General features: G+C 50.8%; 1 protein-coding gene and 2 long non-coding RNA genes across 4 annotated transcripts in view; 2 read left to right on the top strand and 1 right to left on the bottom strand.

Annotated features, from left to right (window-relative positions):
• The window catches only part of LOC141156695 (uncharacterized), a 467,223-nt gene that overhangs the window by 105,241 nt on the left and 340,826 nt on the right, over nucleotides 1-21,156 (top strand). The window lies entirely within an intron of this gene.
• LOC141156683 (cytochrome P450 3A8-like) overlaps nucleotides 1-21,156 on the bottom strand; it is a 476,433-nt gene that overhangs the window by 328,421 nt on the left and 126,856 nt on the right. The gene's annotated exons all lie outside the window — the stretch shown is intronic.
• LOC141156698 (uncharacterized) lies at nucleotides 1,492-4,023 on the top strand. The gene is made up of 3 exons (XR_012247703.1): nucleotides 1,492-1,615; nucleotides 2,189-2,240; nucleotides 2,680-4,023. It is a non-coding gene; the product is annotated as an uncharacterized lncRNA (long non-coding RNA).

The raw sequence follows: 21,156 nt of genomic DNA, 5'->3' as shown, positions 1-21,156 counted from the left end.
ATCATTCCCTCCCCCGAAGCCATATACGCTACCACAAAGCAGGCATCCAACCAGGCTTGTATTATATTTCAAATCAGGCCGGTGGTGGCAGCGACTAATAATAATTGGGCTATCGTGAAGCTTGCAGTAACCGTATGGGGGCGTATACACATATTCCATACGTTGGAATCCGGAGGTGTGACGCCATACGCCTTCTGCTCGCTTGCCGATAGCCAAGTAGTGAGTAATCGGGATTGTGTGCTTGGGAATCCCTTCTCAATCCTGACGAAATCCTGACAGAGTGACGGTAGTTGTGAGATATTGTGTGATCTCCCCGGTTTTGTCGCTGAGCGAATAATAATAATTTGGCTATTGTGAAGCTGGCAGTAACCATATGGGGGTGTATATACAAATTCCATGCGTTGGAATCTAGAGGTGTGACGCCATACGCTTTTTGACCAAAAAAAGGAGAAAATACTGTATGCAAGGCAGTGATCACTAAAAATCAATATTTATTAGACAAAGACCATGTAAACAGCACCACAATATGTTAAAAACACTTAAAACATGAATGCTTCAATATATATAAAAAACCATAGCAAATCATGATATGGTAAACCCTCATGTATGCAAGCCAAAGACAATATATAGAGTAGTCTATTATGACAACGGCACCTTGTAGTGTCATATATAGAAAAAGATGAAACAGCACAAATTGATCTAAATAAAGGTATTAGTAAAATATGTAGAGGTATGCTGCTGACACAAAAAAAATATTTTAGAGAATTGATGCCATCATATAATAAATATTGCAAGGCTACTGATAAGGTGAAGCATCAGTAGAAGGTCAGAAAATGGTATAACTGAACCAGAATGTTAGCAATGGGTCACTTTTTTGTTTTTCCCTAAAGTCCTGGATATATCCTTTAAGTTCGACACAGCACAACGTGACTCTGCCTCTTTACAGAGAATATCACCATCAGCTCAAATGTCTAAAACCTGTTTTCCAGGATTTAAGATGTAAGTCCCAATGGATCCACTGATGTGGGGATCAAATGCAATGTGAACCCGGCCTTAGCTTTGCCTCAGCCCAAAGCTCTGCTATGAGAGCGCTGTGAGTACCTGGAGATCCTGAGTCATGCCTCCCAACTTTGGAAGAAGAGAAAGAGGAACACATCATGCGGCGCGTGTAGCACGACACAGCTATTTTGGCCACGCCCCTGACCACACCCAAATCCACACCTATTTATCATTTCTTTCTCCCAGGGCCAGCTCCAGGTTTTCGTGGGCCCCAGGCAAAAGAGTCTCAGTGGGCCCCGTTAACACATACCATGATCCATGATGCACAGATATGGCAGAGAAATATAGGTAAAGTACAATGCCAAAGATGTCAACCTAACCTCACATGTCCTTACCTCTTCTGAAAGGTCAGTACTATAAAAAGGGCTCACTTTTTCTCCTATGGCTCCTGTTGACAAATTTACCCTACTGAAAAACTTGTACTTATTTTGTAGGAAGATTATTTTCAAGGTGATTTACAGCAAACCTGATCTGGCGGTTGGCCTGTCTTCTCCTACTGATAGACAGGTTTTGTCAGATTTATTGGGGCTTCTGCAGGAGAACCAGTCACACCCAGGTAGGCAAAAGTTTCCACACCGGCTGCCTTCCAGGGTGTTACCGGCTTTATCCATGGTTCCCGCAGTCTCTACGTTTTTTGAAGTTATGAAAAACGCGATTAAGGGACTCCCCCCAATGTTACCACTCATCAGAATTTATCATCCCAGGAAAGACGGGCCCTTAGTGACCTACAAAAGAATCAGGATTTTCTAATTAAAGAGGCCGACAAAGGGGGCAATATTGTACTGTGGCCCAGGGATATGTATATCTCTGAGGTACATAGGCTATTGAACAATACCAATTATTATCACAAACTACCCTCTGATCCCACACTGGTCTTTTCATCTAAATTGGAAAATTTACTGTTGAGGGCACTTAGTGTGGGTATTATTACTAAGCTAGAAAATGAATATATGTTTGTGAAAAAAGCTATTGTACCTACTTTTCATATCTTGCCAAAAGTCCACAAGAACTTGGAATGTCCCCCAGGAAGGCTTATCGGAGCTGGTATCGGCAGTGTCAGTGAGAGGGCGTGTATCTATGTGGACTACTTCTTGCAACCGTTTGTATCTAATCTACCATCTTATCTTAGAGACTCATCGCACTTGATCCTGATCCTGGACTCTCTTACCCAGCCCAACCAGGTATTCTTGATAACCATAGACATTGAATCACTTTACTTGAATATTAGACATCAGGATGGACTAACAGCAGTGCTACACTTTTTTAACTCCACCTATGGAGGTAATCATGCGCATAGTCTTTTCATTGTTGATCTCTTGAATTTTGTACTAACGCATAATTATTTTGTCTTCGACTACAATTTTTACCGTCAGGTGTCTGGTACCGCGATGGGTGCACGTTGTGTGCCTTCCTTTGCCAACCTCTTCATGGGTTGGTGGGAGGGCGAGCATGTGCACCCCTCGATGGGTTTTCGTAAATATATTTTTAGATGGCTTCGGTTCATAGATGACATCCTTGTCATCTGGACCAGCACTGAGCTGGAAGCACTGACATTCATTGAGGAGTTAAATAATAATAATTTAAATATTCATTTGACTTATCAAATATCCTCTGTTTCAGTCAACTTTTTAGATTTGGAGATTAAAGTAAAGGACAACTTTCTTACGACTAAACTGTATAGAAAAGTGACGGCAACCAACAGTCTCCTACACTATAATAGCTTCCATCCTCGGAGTCTAAAGAATGGGATACCTATTGGACAATTTTCAAGGATCAAGAGGAACTGCACCATCCATGATGATTATAGAAATGAGGCCAGAGACTTGTCCATGAGATTCCGTTAACGGGGTTACCCCAAGGCCATGGTCTCTAGGGCTCATCAGAAGATCTTGGCTAAACCTCGTGAAACTTTCTTGCAGTTCCATGATAAATCGGACGATAATCAAATCAGATTCGTCACACAGTTTAATAACCAATGGAGTCAACTTAATAAACTTTTTTGTAGACACTGGGATATCCTGAGAACAAATAAATGAGTATCAGGTTTGATACCTGAGCGACCACTTTTGACGGCTAGACGTGCGCCCAGTCTTAGGACAAACTTGTAAGGAGCCACTACACACGCCCCACATATAACACTTCTGGGGGACACATCTTAGGGGTACCTTTCCATGTGGTGATTGCTCTGTGTGTCCACATATCTTGCCAGGACCCACTCTGACAAACCCAGGGGACAATCAACAGTATCCCCTGAGGGATTATATCAACTGTAGAACATCGAATGTAATTTATGCTTTGAGATACTCCTGTCCCAAGATATATGTGGGGCAAACTTCCCAACAGCTACGGAAAAGGGTACAACAACATATTTCTAATATTAATCTGGCGGAGCAGGATCTAAGAAAAGGTCGGGTAATCACGTCTGTAGCATCACATTTTTTGCACTTTCATTCGGCTAATCCTAAACATTTTCATGTAATAGGTCTGCAGAAAATCCAGCCCAACTTCCACAAAATGGATTATACTAATGATCTGTTGAGATTGGAGTCCAGATGGATTTTCTTGCTTGATTCCGTTGCCCCTAAGGGAATCAATGAGGACCTGTCATTTACGGGGTATCTTAATTAGATGTTCTCTGGTTTCCTTCTTGGGCTACTTGACCATTTATCTTTTTTCATGTATTCTATATAAATTACTTGTTTGCTAAATGGTAACTTTTCAAAAGGGAAGGAAAGGAAAAGGGAAGGAGAAAAGAAAAGGGAAAGGAAAGGAAAGGGAAGGAAGAGAGGGGAAAAAAAAGAGGGGATTTTTTTTCACATTTTTTTTTTCCAAGGTTTTTTTTTTTTTGCTTAGTATATATTTTTCTTGACAGTTTAACCCCCTTCTGTTGCATCTGATTTATAAAATCAGTTGATTGAGTTTTCATTTCTTTTTGGTTCCCGATGGTAGGTATACACTTGTTGTATGTTAGTGTTGTTGAGTTTTTCTCTTCTGGGGAATTCATTTATACTCACACTATGGGTGTGTTTCTTTATATATTTTTTATTTCTTGTATTGTTTTTTTGCATGTGTTTCATGTTTCTTCACATTTCTTCCTTTGTCATCTATTTTATTATTACATGATTTTTCATTGTTTATTTTTGATTTTCTTATATTTATTCCTTCTTTTTGCAGGGAAGTTTTTTTTTTTTTTCTACTTTATAAATGCCGTGTATACACATTCTTTGCTTATCTGGCGGACGCGCCATTCCCCTCTCTTTTCCTTTTCTTTTTCTTCTCCATTATACTGAACCGCGGTGCTACTTATCATGCCACTTGGCTTGCATTCCACTGTGGCTAGCAGCTACCGTTTGTGTTCCACCGCGATACACGGCGGAACGCATGGCACTTCCGGCTGCTATTTCTATGGCGGTTTATTCACACCGCTGCTGCCTCTATGGCGGTTTATCTATACTGCGCGGTTTGTGTCCTGGTACGTATACCTGTACAAGGACTGCAAATGACTGCCCTTTCCCTCTCATTCATTCAGCTGACGAAGCTGCTGGTGAGCAGCGATACGCTTTGGGTCCACTCACTTTGTAGGCATTGATCCTATATATAATGCTTTCATCTGCCAAGGTCACGTTTTTTACCGCAAATATTGATTGTTTATTAATATATCGATCCAGTGGTCAGTGACCTAAGGTATTGTTTTCTAACTGGACTCAATAAATACTTGACTTTTCACAGTACCTACAAAGTTTAGAGGTTTTCTCCATTACTGGGTTATTTTCCCATACCTCTTGTATCTGAATATTTTCTACACAGGGTGTGTTCAAAGTGTTTTTAAAAAAACTTGGTTGTTTGTGTGTTGTTGATGTATTATTAATAAAAACTTTTTGATATTTTGCATTACATTTGGGAGTGCATGGTCTTTGTTTGCCCCATGCCCTTTTCTCTTCTGTATACCAATTAATTCCCAGCGTGGGTTTACTGTAGCACCCCTTTGTTAAAAACAAAATTTTTTTTTCATAGCTAATCATTGAGCGGTGCCCGCTAAATGTGCTGTGAACAATGCCAAAGATTTCACTTACTTCTTGCATTACATGAGTGATATCTATAGTAAGTTCTACAATAGCTCAAAAACCAGTGAATCCTTGCAGCGCACAGTGCAGACTGGACAGTATAGCCCTCCATACAGTATTATGGGTACTACATTATTATTATTATTATTATTATTAAATATTTATATAGCGCCGTTAGGTTCCATGGCGCTTTACAAGTGTAGGGGAGACAGGGACACGAACATGAAGCATCAGACGAGGCGCACTGGTACAGTAGGGCAGGGGGTCCTGTCCACGAGGGCTCACAGTCTATAAGGGGCGGGTGGGGAGACAGGAGGAAGGAGGAGAGGAGAGGGTGAGATGGTGTACTGGATGGGTCTCAGCATGGGCTGTAGGCCTGAAGGAAGAGGTGGGTCTTTAGGTTTTTCTTGAAGGTTCCCAGGGTGGGGGAGTGTCGGATGTGATGGGGGAGACAGTTCCAGAGTATAGCGGATGCACGAGAGAAGTCTTGTAGGCGGTTGTGGGAGGAGGAAATGAGAGGGGAGAAGAGGAGAAGTTCTTGAGAGGAGCGAAGATCGCGTGGGGGAACATATCTGAAAACCAGGTCGGAGATGTAGGGGGGGGACAGGTTATGTATGGCCTTGTATGTTAGGGTTAGGGTTTTGAACCGTGATCTCAGGGCAATGGGGAGCCAGTGAAAGGCTTGGCAGAGGGGGGAGGCGGGGGTGAAATGTGAAGATAGGTGGATGAGTCGGGCAGCGGAGTTGAGGATGGTGCAGAGAGGTGCGAGGGAGAAAGCGGGGAGGCCAGTGAGCAGGGGGTTGCAGTAGTCGAGACGGGAGATGATGAGGGCGTGGATGAGTGTTTTTGCCGAGTCCTGGTCGAGGAATGAGCGGATTCGGGCAATGTTCCTCAGTTGGAGTCGGCAGGCGGTGGCGAGGGCTTCGATGTGGGGCTTGAAGGAGAGGGCGGAGTCGAGGATTACCCCGAGGCACTTGGCATGGGAGACGGGTGAGAGGGTGCAGTCGTTGATTGTGATGGATAGGTTGTGGAGCTGGGGAGAGCGGTTAGGGGGGAAGACGATTATCTCGGTCTTGTCCATGTTGAGTTTGAGGAAATGGGCGGAGAAGAAGGATGAGATGGCGGATAGGCATTGGGGAATTTTGGATAGTAAGGCGGAGATGTCGGGGCCAGAGAGGTAGAGCTGGGTGTCGTCGGCGTATAGAGGTGGTATTGGAGGCTGTGGGATTCGATGAGTTTCCCCAGGCCGAGGGTGTATATGGAGAAGAGTAGTGGACCCAGGACTGAGCCTTGGGGAACTCCAACAGAAAGGGGGTGGGGCGAGGATGAGGTGTGGGAGTGGGTGACGCTGAAGGTCCGGTCCGTTAGGTAGGAGGAGATCCATGAGAGGGCTAGGTCGGTGATGCCAAGGGATTCTTGGATGTGGAGTAGGAGGGGGTGGTCGACTGTGTCGAAGGCGGCGCAGAGGTCGAGGAGGAGGAGGACGGAGTAGTGTCGCTTAGTCTTGGCGGTCAGTAGGTCATTGGTGACTTTAGTTAGGGCTGTTTCGGTTGAGTGGTGGGGTCGAAAACTGGATTGAAGGCGGTCGAAGAGGGAGGAGGAGGAGAAGTGGGAGGACAGCTCGGCGTGTACGTGCTGTTCAAGTAATTTTGAGGCAAAAGGGAGGAGAGATATCGGGCGGTAGTTGGAGACTATTGCAGGGTCAAGGGAGGGTTTTTTGAGGATGGGTGTGATTGTGGCATGCTTGAAGGATGATGGGAAGGTGCCGGATTTAAGTGATAGGTTGAAGAGATGGGTTAGGGTGGGGATGAGGACAGTGGTGAGGTTAGGGATGATGTAGGAGGGTAGGGGGTCGAGGGCGCAGGTGGTGAGGTGTGAGTGAGCTAGCAGAGAGGAGAGGAGGTCTTCTGTCATGGGGGAGAAACTGCATTTGGGTGTGGGGGGCTGGGCGGTGGGGGTGGGGGGCCGAGCGGCTTGTAGATTGAAGCTTTGTCTGACTTTGTCAATCTTGTCCTTGAAGAAGGTGGCGAAGTCGTTGGCTGAGATGAGGGGCGAAGGGGGGGTGCAGGGGGACGGAGTAGGGAGTTGAAGGTACTGAAAAGTTGCTTGGGGTTGCGGGATAGGGCGGTTATTAGGGAAGAGAAGTAGTCTTGTTTTGCATTCGTGAGAGCAGTCTTGAAGGCGGTGAGGGACTGTTTGAACAGGTTGAGGTGTTCCGTGGAGTGGGATTTCTTCTATTTCCGTTCAGCCACTCTGGACGTCTGCCGAAGTTTTTTCGTGTGGGGCGTTAGCCAGGGTTGTCTGTGTGCATGGGTTGTGATGTGTGAGAGCGGGGCAGCTTGGTCGAGGGCTGTGGTGAGGGTGGTGTTGTAGAGGGTGGCGGCGGCGGCGGCATCTTGGGAAGAAGATAGGCCGGAGAGAGGGAGGAGGGACTCGGAGAGTGAGTGGAAGTCGATGAGTTTGAGGTCTCTGCGGGGATGGGGGAGTGTGCGGGGAGAGGCGATCAGAGAAGGGGGGAGAGAGAGGAGAAGGTCAATAGGTTGTGGTCAGATAGGGGGATAGGTGAGTTTTCGAGGTCAGCGAGGGAACATAGGCGGGTGAAGACAAGGTCCAGTGTGTGACCGTCGGTGTGTGTGGCGGATGAGGTCCATTGGGAGAGACCGAGGGAGGAGGTTAGGGATAGGAGTCTAGAGACGGTGCAGGGGGTGTCGACGGGGATGTTGAAGTCGCTCATGATGATGGTGGGGATGTCAGAGGAGAGGAGGAGGAGGAGCCAGGTTGTGAAGTGGTCGAAGAAGGAGGAGGGTGATCCTGGGGGACGGTAGATGACTGCCAGTTGGAGGATGCAAGGGGAGAAGATGCGCACGGAGTGTGCCTCGAAGGAGGGGAGGGGACAGGATGGGGGCGGCGTAATCGGGATGAAGGAGCACGTGTTGGCCAGGAGTAGGCCGACGCCTCCACCGTGGGTGTTGTTGGGGCGGGGCGTGTGGGAGAGAGTAAGTCCGCCGTAGTAGAGGGCGGCCGGGGAGGTTGTGTCAGAGGGGGTGAGCCAGGTTTCCGTGATGCTGAGGAAGGAGAGTTTTTTGGAGATGAAGAGGTTCGTGGATGTATGGTAGTTTGTTGCAGATCGAGCGGGCGTTCCAGAGGGCGCCCGGGAGGGAGACTGGGGAAACTGGGGCAGGAGGGATGGGTTTGAGGTTGCTGAGGTTACGGGGGTTGGTTATATGTCTTGGGAGTGGGGGGGTGGTATGATGGGGTGGGCCAGGATTGGGGTAGATGTTGCCCACAATTAGGAGGAGCAGGGCGAGGGTGAGAAGGTGCGGGCAGGAGAGCTAGCGTGGCGGGCGTGTTTGTTTGGAGATGGAGGGTTGAAAGTGGAGGAATAGTTCAGAGGAGAGGGTGAGGTGTGTAGGTAGGATGGAGGGAGAGATGAGCATTTCATTGCTGGGAGGAGTGATGAGTGGGGGTAGAAGGAAGTGAAGAAGGATGGGAGTGAGGGTGAGAAGTGGGAACATTGCGAGGGTGAGTAGTGGGCGAGAGGTGATAGGGGTAGGAGGCAGCCCGGGAGCGATGTATGTGGGGTGGGTCCTAGTGGGGGACAGGTGGCCACATGTGGGGTGATGTTGGGGTATAGTGTGCGGTCCGGGGTGGGGAGCAGTTCAGGGATGAGTTGCAGTCCAGGGGAGAGGTACAAACAGCCGGGGTAGAGATGAGGGTGAAGCAGCCAAGGGGAGATGCAGCAGCCGTGGACGAGGTGATGGAGCCTGGATGAGAGGGTGCGGCAGGGGGTAGGATGGTACGGCGGGGATGGGATGGTGCAGTGGGGATGAGATGAAGCAGCCGGAGATGAGGTGATGCAGCAGTGATGAGATGAAGCAGTCAGAGATGGGGTGATGCAGTAGGGATGAGATGATGCAGTCAGATATAAGGTGATGGAGCCGGGGTGAGGTGATGCAGCCGAGATGAGAGGAGGCAGCCGAGGATGAAGTGAAGCAGCCGATGATGGGGTGATGCAGCCGAGGATGGGATGATGCACCCGAGGATGGGATGATGCAGCCGAAGATGGGATGAAGCAGCCGAGGATGGGATGATGCAGCCGAGGATGGGATGATGCAGCCGAGGATGGGATGATGCAGCCGGGGATGGGATGATGCAGCCGAGGATGGGATGATGCAGCCGAGGATGGGATGATGCAGCCGAGGATGGGGTGATGCAGCCGAGGATGGGGTGATGCAGCCGAGGATGGGATGATGCAGCCGAGGATGGGATGATGCAGGTGATGCAGCCAAGGATAGGATGATACAGCCGGGAGCAGGATGGTGCAGCCAGGGGCTCAGAAGCGGCTGGCAGGGTCAGGGCCAGGCAGCAGGGTGGGAGGCAGGATGAGAGGCAGCAAGCAGGGTCAGAGGCGGCCAGCAGGGTCAGAGGCGGCCAGCAGTGTCAGAGGTGGCCAGCAGGGTCAGAGGTAGCCAGCAGGGTCAGAGGTAGCCAGAGGGGGTACATTGCGGCCAGGGGGCCGAGTGCGGTGGGGAGTTCGGTGCGATGAAGTTGAGGGCCCAGTTCATCCAGGGGCACGTTGCAGGTGAGGGCCTGAACCTGCGGATGGGCCAGGTGCAGCTGAGTGACCAGCGCGGTCGGGGGCACGGTGCGGACAGGGCTAGCACAAGCAGGTGCAGTCACGGGCCAGGTGTAGCTGGGGCCCAGTAAAGCCTGGGGTACGGTGCAGTCAGGGCCGGTATGAACAGGAGCGGTCAGGTGTGGCTGAGGGCTCAGTGCGGCCTGGGGTACGGGCTAGACGGTCACCGTGGTGTGGGCAGCTGTGGGGCACCGGGTCCGGGCGGGCCAGTGTGGGGGTCTGGTGTACAGCTATTAGGCTGGGAGCTGCAGTGGGGCAGTGGGCTCCACGCTAGGCCGGGGCCGATGGAGGTAGGGCACCGGAGGCGGCACCGCCAATCCCGCGTGGCCCCGCACCGCTGTGGAGGGTCCTGAGGGCAGCGCTGACTGCCCCACTTGGTCCTCAGCTGGGTTTGCTGCGGTAGGCCCCGTGAGAGCACCGATGCCTCTGCGGCCCAGGTACAGGTACGGGAGCCCAGGAGGGGGCAGGCCAGGCCACGGTCGGGCCTGCAGCGATGGCGGGGTGTGGAGGACGGGGACGGCGGCACCGCACTTACAGGCACTCCAGGCGGTGAAGAGTCGCTCGGAGGTCCGGGGCTGCAGCAGCGCAGATGAGCGACGCAGCCTTTGTTGTGGGACCGTGCCGGGAGCGCTGGAGGTGTCTGGCGTTGGAGATGCAGGCCCAGGTGAGGAGCCGCTGGGCACGGCCACCGGCCGCACATGGCAGGCCGGACGGAGGGTCCGGTCCAGGTGGTGAGGAGCCGCCCGGAGGTCTGGGGCCGCAGCAGCGATGCAGTTCCTGCTGCGGGGCTGCGCCGGGAGCGCTGGAGGCGTCTGGCGTCGGGGATGCAGGCCCAGGTGAGGAGCCGCAGGGCACGGCCGCTGGCCGTGCACGGCAGGCCGGCCAGAGGGCCCGGCAGGTGGCCCAGACGGTCGGGGGGCGCCCGGGGGTGATGCAGGCGAAGGTGGAAGTGTGTAGGGAGGACGGGCGGGCTTGGATGACAGTGGATGGTGTCCAAGTGCCTGGAGCCTCCCTACATGCGACCATCAGCCCCGGCGGCCATACTAGTCCCTCATACAGAATAATGGGCCCCACATAGTCCTCCATACAGAATAATGGGCCCCACATAGTCCTCCATACAGAATAATGAGCCCCACATATTCCTCCATACAGAATAATGGGCCCCACATAGTCCTCCATACAATATAATTAGCCCCATATATTGTTCCATACAGAATACAGAATAATGGACCCCATATAATGTTCCATACAGAATAATGGGCCCAATATAATGCTCCACGCAGAATAATGAGTTCCATATAATGCTGCAAACAGAATTATGGGCCCCATATAATGCTGCATACCAAATAATGGACCCCATATATTGCACCATACAGAATACTGGAACCCATATATTGCTCCATACAGAATACTGGACCCCATATAATGTATACAGGATAATGGACCCTATATAATGTTCCATACAGAATAATGGACACCATATAATGCTCCATACAGAATAATGGACCCTATATAATGCTCCATACAGAATATTATGCCCCCACACTATATGTACATTTATCCTCAGAGCCCCCACACTATATATAAATCCATCCTCAGAGCCTCACACTATATATAAATCCATCCTCAGTCAGAGCCCTCACACTATATATAAATCCATCCTCAGTCAAAGCCCTCACACTATATACAAATCCATCCTCAGTCAGAGCCCTCACACTATATATAAATCCATCCTCAGTCAGAGCCCCCACACTATATATAAATCCATCCTCAGTCAGAGCCCCCACACTATATATAAATCCATCCTCAGTCAGAGCCCCCACATTATGTATAAATCCATCTTCAGAGCCCTCACATTGAGTCCTGTGTCCTTTCTGCCAACTTTACATGGCTCCATGGTGCAGAGCTCAGTCCTCTCCTCTCCTCAATCCTCTCCACTCAAGCAGCCTCAACTCTAGCTCCACGCTGCTTCCTATTATCGGGTCTTCACCGGCCTGAAGGAGGCCCCGTCCCCTTCTGATGACATCACTCCCTGAAAAAAATCAACTCCACTCTAGTCAGCTTGCCAAAACACATCAAATTAGGGGCAAACACTACGAAAGTGGCCTCAATTAAACCACAGTACAAATTTTATAATGGCACAGCAGCAATCAGCCATGGACCATGCGTGAGGTATCAGGGTCTGGGCCAGTATTTACAGCTTTGAATTGAACTTCAAATTAAGATGAGGTGGGTGAGGGATCAGTGTAGGTCTGCTGTGCTGACAGCCCCAATACCACATGCAACAGCTCAACCTGCTTTTATGTTCAGCCACACTGAGATGGCAGAAAAATAAGCTTCATACTGTAGATTAGTATTGGTACAAAAATGTAAGGATAGTAATACGGGTAGTGGATTGAAAGTAAGTGGAGGTCTGCCGGTCTCGGAAGCGTACTGCTACCGGCAACATAAGGCTGTGTGCCCACTATGCGTTTTCTTAAGCGTTTCCGCAGCAGCAATTCTGCTGCAGAAATGCTTAAAAAATGCTTGGTAGGTCTGCCATGTTCCCCAATGATAATCCGCATGTGCTGTACACATGCTGCGGAAATTTCCGCTGCGGATTATCATTGCGGAAAAATATGCAGCACTACCAATTATTTTGCGGAAGCACGTCGTTTTCGCCACTATTGACTTACATTGGACCGCATGGAATCCGCATCACTGCATCTGCAGATGCGGATTCCATGCGTTTCAATGTGCAGATGGTACCCGGGTTTGGAGAAGAGGAGACTCTCCTCCGGACCCGGGTACCATAGTACCTGTAAAAAAAAGAATAAAATAAAAAATATACATTATACAACCCCTGGTAAAAATTATGGAATCACCGGGATCGGAGGATGTTCATTCAGTTGTTTAATGTTGTTGAAAAAAAGCAGATCACAGACATGGCAAAACTAAAGTCATTTCAAATGGCAACTTTAGGGCTTTAAGAAACACTAAAAGAAATCAAGATAAAAAATGTGGTACTCAGTAAGGGTAATTTTTTTCATATGAAACAGAGGGAAAAAATTATGGAATCACTCAATTCTGAGGAAAAAATTATGGAATCACCCTGTAAATTTTCATTTCCAACACTAACACCTGCATCAAATTAGATCTGCTCATTAGTCTGCATCTAAAAAGGAGTGATCACACCTTGGAGAGCTGTTGCACCAAGTGGACTGACATGAATCATGGCTCCAACATGAGATATGTCAATTGAAACAAAGGAGAGGATTATCAAACTCATAAAAGAAGGTAAATCATCACGCAATGTTGCAAAAGATGTTGGTTGTTCACAGTCAGCTGTGTCTAAAATCTGGACCAAATACAAACAACAATGAAGGTTGTTAAAGGCAAACATACTGGTAGACCAAGGAAGAGATCAAAGCGTCAAGACTGCAAACTTAAAGCAATATGTCTCCAAAACAGGAAATGCACAACAAAACAAATGAGGAACAAATGGGAGGAAACTGGAGTCAATGTCTGTGACCGAACTGTAAGAAACAGCCTAAAGGAAATAGGATTTACATACAGAAAAGCTAAACATAAGCCATCATTAACGCCTAAACAGAAAAAAACAAGGCTACAATGGGCTAAGGAAAAGCAATCGTGGACTGTGGATGACTGGATGAAAGTCATATTCAGTGATGAATCGCGAATCTGCATTGGGCAAGGTGATGATGCTGGAACTTTTGTTTGGTGCCGTTCCAATGAGATTTATAAAGATGACTGCATGAAGAGAACATGCAAATTTCCACAGTCATTGATGATATGGGGCTGCATGTCAGGTAAAGGCACTGGGGAGATGGCTGTCATTACATCTTCAATAAATACCCAAGTTTACATTGATATTTTGGACAGTTTTCTAATCCCATCAATTGAAAGGATGTTTGGGGATGATGATATCATTTTTCAAGATGATAATGCATCCTGCCATAGAGCAAATACTGTGAAAACATTCCTTGAAAGAAGACACATAAGGTCAATGTCATGGCCTGCAAATACTGTAGTCCCGATCTCAATCCAATTGAAAATCTTTGGTGGAAGTTGAAGAAAATGGTCCATCACAAGGCTCCAACCTGCAAAGCTGATCTGGCAACAGCAATCAGAGAAAGTTGGAGCCAGATTGATGAAGAGTACTGTTTTTCACTCATTAAGTCCATGCCTCAGAGACTGCAAGCTGTTATTAAAGCCAGAGATGGTACAACAAAATACTAGTGATGTTTTGGAGGGTTCTTTTGTGTGTTTGTTTTTCATGATTCCATAATTTTTTTCCTCAGAATTGAGTGATTCCATAATTTTTTCCCTCTTCTTGGTCTGAAAAAATTACCCTTACTGAGTACCACATTTTTTATCTTAATTTATTTTAGTGTTTCATAAAGCCCTAAAGTTGCCATTTGAAATGACTTTAGTTTTGTGCCATGTCTGTGATCTGCTTTTTTTCAACAACATTAAACAACTGAATGATCATCCTCCGAGTCCGGTGATTCCATAATTTTTGCCAGGGGTTGTACTTACCTTCTACCTTCTAAAGTCTTTATCCGATGTGTCTTGGCTTGCCGGCAGCTCGCGGTGGTCTTAAAGACCTGCCATGACGTAATTTAGTCATGTAACGGGTCACGCGACCGCTGACGTCAGCAGGTCCTTTAGTCTACCGCGAGCTGCCGGCAAGCCAGGACGCATCGGATAAAGACACCGGGGGCCATCAGAAGGTAAGTATATATTTATTTTTTATTTTTTACCATTATTTCGGTCAAACAGTATGGATTTATATAGTATGACCAATTTGTCAAGCACTTTCCAAGTGATGCTAAAATCGCTTAGAAAGCATTTGACAACCTGCATGCGGAAATGCATGTGAAGAACGCTTCACTTCCTGGCTGTTTGGAGACAAGCTCATTCCCACAGAAAAGTATCAGCAAGCTAAGGAGATGGTGGCCTCTATCATGGAGGAGCTTGCTCGTTTTCTAGGGGAACGACTGTGGCGCCCAGCTGTGCTTGGAGCCACAGATCCTAGAAGGGTGTATTAATGTAATCCTCCACAAGAGGCCCCCATAAACATTCACACATCTCCACCTTCCACCTCAGACCAGCAGAGGGAGCCCGTTAGGTATATAAATAGGGAAGGTGGAGCTAGGTAGGGAGTTAGTCTGGAGTGCACAGAGAGTGAAAAGCTGTGTGTGCAGGGAAGCACGAGGGTTGCTGAGTAGGCAAGCTAGGCCTCCAGCGGTCCTGAAGCCCAGTCTAGACTCAGGAGCTCAAGTAAGTGAATCCAAGGTGTGCCGATGCCTGTAAGAGCGGTGAAGAGCGGCAAGCTGCCGTTAGTGTGAGTAGCCTAGTGAGGGCCCGAGCGTGGCCGAAGGTGAGTGGAAAGTGAGTAGCAGTGGGGGCAGAGGAGCTTACCCCCACTGCTCACCCCAAAACAAATACAGGACACCGGGTCCGAGCTTACCGGGATCTCTACGACCCAGTAAGGCATAACCGGAATCCCTGGAGAACTACAGGTCCCAGGTTCACCAGAGAGCTGATACGTAACAGAGCCAGGAGACGCATAGGCCCCGCAAACTGGGAGCGTGCACTCCAAGAGAAGGCCCTACCACAACGTCAGCCGGTGCAGGACAGAGATAAAGTTAGGCCTAGCTTCAGGCAGGTCAGAAACTTACTACGCAGAGGCAAGAAACAGGAGGCCCTACACCCGCTCATTGGGGAGGATCCTGATATGTACCCTACAGTGCTCCGGGATGTGCCTGAACTACCACCAGTAAAAGGTACTGAAATGACTACCGTGTCTGTCCCCGTTCTTGCTCTGACCCGTCTGGGTCTCGCCTGTCCTGCATCCCCCTCTCCGTACGCTGTCCTGAGGCCTAGCTCCACCTGTGGGGAGCTATACCATCGAGCTGCCTTATCACCGTCCTCAGTGGACTGCCGCAGCGCTGGTGATTCTCACCAGAAACCACAGGTGTCATCACGTACTTCCATAAAATTAACAAACAATCCCCTTTTAAAAGCTGACCCCAGGGTACGGGCCCGGGAGCCGACCACCGCGACATCCTCAAGGCCAGGCAAAGGCCCGGGTACCGAGTCGTCCCCATCCCTCTGGGCGAGTCACGACCACCACTGCTGTTTACCTTGTGAACATTGATGATGCTTCCAAGCAGGGCCGGTGTCAGCACCTGGCGCACCCGGGCAAGTGCAGGGGCCCGGAGCAGGCGGGGGGCTCACTCACCGTCAGGCACCCCGGCGCTCAATGGGACCCGTGAGCGGTGTGGTGCCGGTGTCAGCACCCGCTCCCCCCCCGCTTGCTTAGGGCCCTAGCACAATACTTAGCTCTCCCCGTGCCTCCGCAGCAGCTACGGTCTCTTCCGCGGCTGCTGCACTGTGATGTCTCAGGTCAGAGGGCGCGGTGACATCTTTACACCACGCTCTCTCCTGAGCCGTCACAGGCAGCGCAGAGTGGGAAGACGCCGGCGCGGGAGAGGAGTCCGGAGCAGCAGCAGCAGGTGAGAAGTGAGGTGAGTATTTGATTATTTTTTTTTATTATATGGTGGGGGGGAACAAGTGATATCCTGCATCGAGCATTATATGGGGTGGGGAACAAGTGACATCCTGCATGGGGCATCATATGGGGGGAACAAGTGACATCCTGCATGGGGCATTATGTGGGGGGGACAAGTGACATCCTGCATGGGGCATTATATGGGGGAGGGGAGCAAGTGACATCCTGCATGGGGCATTATATGGGGGGGTACAAGTGGCATCCTGCATGGGGCATTATTTGGGGGGGGAACAAGTGACATCCTGACTGGGGCATTATATGGGGGGGGTGACATCCTGCATGGGGCATTATATGGGGGAGAGATGTGACATCCTGCATAGGGCATTATATGGGGGAGAAGTGACATCCTGCAGAGAGCATTATATGGGGGGAGAGGTGACATCCCGCATGGAGCATTATAAGGGGGGGGGTGACATCCTGCATGGGGCATTATATGGGGGGAGGTGACATCCTGCATGGGGCATTATATGGGGAGAGGTGACATTCTGCATAGGGCATTATATGGGGGGGAGAGGTGACATCCTGCATGGAGCATTATATGGTGGGGGGCAACAAGTGACATCCTGCATGGGGCATTATATGAGGGGAAACAAGTGACATCCTGCATCGGGCTTTATATGGGGTGGGGAACAAGTGACATCCTGCATGGGGCATCATATGGGGGGGAACAAGAGACATCCTGCATGGGGCATTATGTGGGGGGGACAAGTAACATCCTGCATGGGGCATTATATGGGGGAGGAGAAAAAGTGACATCCTGCATGGGGCATTATATGGGGGGGGACAAGTAGCATCTTGCATGGGGCATTATTGGGGGGGATAAGTGACATCCTGCATGGGGCATTATATGGGGGGAGGTGAGATCCTGACTGGGGCATTATATGGGGAGAAGTGACATCCTGCATGGGGCAATGTAGCGCCGGCGTCCCTGCCCTCTGCTAGGCAGGGACGCTGTTCCCCTCACCTCTCTGCTCCGTGCCCGGCGTCCTACTCCCGCTCTGTTGGCAGCGCGCGCTCCTTCCCAGCCACTGTGCTTAGGGCGTGCGCGCTCTCCCTCCCTCTTAAAGGGGCCGCGCGCGCCGTCCTAAGGAGTCCCCGGCCAATGGCCGGAGGACTTCACCATATATAAGGCACCTCCTCCAAAATGGAGGTGCCCGAGCAATGTTGTTGCACTGTTCTCTACTCTGCTTCAGCCCTCAGGTCCCGTTGCCAGTTACCTGCCAGATACCTGCCAGATTCCTGCCAGCTCGCTGTCTTATTCCTGCCTGATATTCTGCTACCTGCCTGCTAGCCTGAGGTCCGACGGTCTGCCTTACAACTCCTGTCAGTCTGTCTAAGGACCAGCTTGCCCGCTCACCTGGGAGCGCACATCAGCTACCTGCCTGCTTGCCTGAGGTCCGACGGTCTGCCTTCCAACTCCTGTCAGTCTGTCTATGGACCAGCTTGCCCGCTCACCTGGGAGCGCACATCTGCTACCTGCCTGCTAGCCTACCTGGAGGCTCCGCCGTCACGTGCTGTGACCACCTGCCTGTCCAGTGACTCCTGCCCGCTCACCTGGGAGCGCTCATCTGCTGCCTGTCCGCTAGCCTACCTGGAGGCTCTGCCGTCACGTGCTGTGACCACCCGCCTGTCCAGAGACTTCTGCCTGCTCACCTGGGAGCTCACGTCTACCATCAGCCGCCACAGGTCGTACCAACCCTTTACCCAGAGACTGCCCCGGTCACTTGCCGTGACCATCTGCCCGTTCATCCAGAGACTGCCCCGGTCACTTGCCGTGACCATCTGCCCGTTCATCCAGAGACTGCCCCGGTCACTTGCCGTGACCATCTGCCCGTTCATCCAGAGACTGCCCCGGTCACTTGCCGTGACCATCTGCCCGTTCATCCAGAGACTGCCCCGGTCACTTGCCGTGACCTCCTGCCCCTTCTTCCAGAGACTGTCCCGGTCACCTGCTGTGACTGCCTGCCTGGTCGCCACCCGCTCCCTTACAAGGACCGCCCCCTTGTATAGTAGCTCAGAGGTTCCGCCTCCCAGACCCGTTACAGTTTGCTCGGGCCATGGAACCCGGTGGCACCCAAGCTCCCTCACTCTCGGACCTGTGTCATGAATTGTCCCGTCAGAGGTCCCAACAGGAGTCCATCCTGGGTCACCTGCGGAATGTCAATTCTCGCCTGGACACTCTGACTGCTCCGCCAGCAACCTCCGCCAGTGCCATGACTCGCAATCCGGCAGCTCCGCTGCCCACTAATACCATGGTATCCTACCCCGGACCCCGGCTTTCTGCACCTCCTCGCTTCGGAGGCGACTCCGCCCAGGCTCGGGGCTTCATAAATCAGTGCACACTGCACTTTGAACTCCTGTCCCACCAGTTTAACTCCGACTGGGCCAAAATTGCCTTCATCATGTCCCATCTCACCGGGGAGGCCCTGGCCTGGCTAAATCCTCTATGGGAGAGAGGAGACCCCCTGGTGTCCGACTTGCCTGCCTTTCTCACGGCTTTCCGGAAAGTCTTCGATGAACCCGGACGGAAGACCTCATCCGCATCATCACTGCTACGCCTCCGTCAGGGAAGTCTCACCGTGGGCCAATATGCCATACGGTTCCGTACCCTTGCCTCGGAGCTGGCCTGGGATAACGACGCTCTGGTATCCGTCTTCTGGGAGGGTCTGTCCGGCCGTATTAAAGATGAACTTGCCGGTCGGGACATTCCTACCACTCTCGATGACCTAATAACTCTTGCCACCCGGATTGACCTACGGTTCCAGGAGCATGCCAAAGAGGTCACCCGTGAGAGGAGGTTTCCACGTCTAGCTCCTACTTTTCAGAAACCCGTCACTCCCTCCGTCTCTCCCCAGGTACACTCTCCTGAGCCTATGCAGGTCGACCAGACCAAGATGGTCAAAACCCATCAGGACTTACGCCGTGCTGAGGGGAGCTGCTTCTACTGTGGCAGTAAGGAGCACCGGATCCGTGCCTGCCCGGAGAGGTCGGGAAACGCCTGTGTCTAGGTTCGCTCAGAGAGGTCGACCTAGACAAGAATAAATCCTCTCCATCTCTGCTGCTGTCAGTCTCAATTGTCTGCGGGGAGAACCGTTATTTCGAACTAGCCCAACTTGACTCTGGAGCAGCCGGGAATCTTATTTCACAGTCCCTGGTAGAGAAATACCGCATCCCCACCAAACCTCTGGCTGTACCCTTGTCTGTTGCTGCCGTGGATGGGGGTCTCTTACCACGCCCCATCCAACTCATCACCGAATCCATTACTCTGCAGGTGGGAATGCTGCATTCTGAGAGTATCTCCTTTCATGTTCTGCCTGGACTCTCTCACGCCCTCTTGCTAGGTCTACCTTGGCTCCAGAGACATGCACCCGTGCTTGACTGGTAGACCGGAGAAGTCCTACGCTGGGGACAGGACTGCCATAAGACCTGTCTGGTTCCCGTCCATCCCGTCTGTCCTTCTCCTACCCCAGCTAATCTACCTGGACTTCCGATTCCTTATTGGTCTTATGCTGATGTCTTTAATAAAAAGGAGGCAGAGACACTACCCCCTCATAGACCATACGACTGCCCTATCGACTTGTTACCTGGTACTACTCCTCCCCGTGGGCGTATTTATCCATTATCCGCTGCTGAGACCCGCTCGATGTCCGAATATATTGAGGAGAATCTGGCCAGGGGATTCATCCGGAAATCTACCTCCCCGGCGGGGGCAGGCTTCTTTTTCGTCAAAAAGAAGGACGGCTCTCTCCGTCCCTGTATAGACTATAGAGGCCTTAACCAGATCACGGTGAAGAATAAGTACCCCCTTCCGCTCATTCCGGAGTTATTTGATCGTCTGAGGGGGGCTAGAATCTTCACCAAACTGGACCTCCGTGGGGTGTACAACCTGGTTCGTATCCGTCAGGGGGATGAATGGAAGACGGCATTCAACACCCGGGACGGCCACTATGAATATCTGGTAATGCCCTTTGGTCTCTGTAACGCTCCTGCCGTCTTTCAAGAGTTGGTCAATGACATCTTCCGGGACCTTCTCTACTCCTGCGTAGTGGTGTACCTGGACGACATCTTGGTCTTCTCTCCGGATCTCCAGACGCACCGGAGGGGCGTTCGTCAGGTCCAGCTCAGGCTCAGGCAGAATCACCTCTTCGCTAAATACGAGAAGTGCCTCTTTGAGCAGACCTCGCTTCCGTTTTTGGGCTACATTATTTCTCAGACCGGCCTACGAATGGATCCAGAGAAACTGTCTGCCATCGAGAAATGGCCTCGACCGGAGGGGTTGAAGACCATTCAGCGGTTCCTGGGCTTCGCCAGCTACTACCGCCTTTTCATACCACACTTCTCTTCCCGGACTGCCCCAATTTCCGCGCTCACCCGTAAGGGTACTAATCCCAAAGAGTGGCCGCCCGAAGCAGAGGAGGCCTTCCTTTCCTTAAAACAGGCCTTCTCTTCCGCCCCGGTGCTGCATCGCCCGGACGGCAACAAGCAGTTCTTCCTGGAAGTTGACGCCTCCTCCTCTGGAGCCGGAGCAGTACTTACTCAAAAATCATCTTCCGGGAGGATGGTAACTTGCGGCTTCTTCTCTAAACTCTTCTCCTCCTCAGAGCGCAATTATTCCATAGGAGACCGAGAGTTATTGGCCATCAAACTGGCATTGGAGGAGTGGCGTTACCTGCTCGAGGGGGCTCTTCACCCGGTAATAATTTACACTGACCACAAGAACTTGGCTTACCTCCAGCATGCCCAGAGACTTAACCCGCGCCAAGCCCGGTGGTCCTTGTTTTTTGCTCGCTATGATTTTGTTCTTCATTTTCGCCCGGCTG

The sequence above is a fragment of the Phyllobates terribilis genome, unplaced genomic scaffold (genome assembly GCF_046119375.1).
Source record: "Phyllobates terribilis strain yellow unplaced genomic scaffold, ASM4611937v1 Scaffold_1__5_contigs__length_1240528914, whole genome shotgun sequence".
NCBI classification, from domain to species: Eukaryota; Metazoa; Chordata; class Amphibia; order Anura; family Dendrobatidae; genus Phyllobates; species Phyllobates terribilis.
Note: the sequence above shows the minus strand (reverse complement) of the source record. Positions and strands in the feature narration are given on the sequence as shown.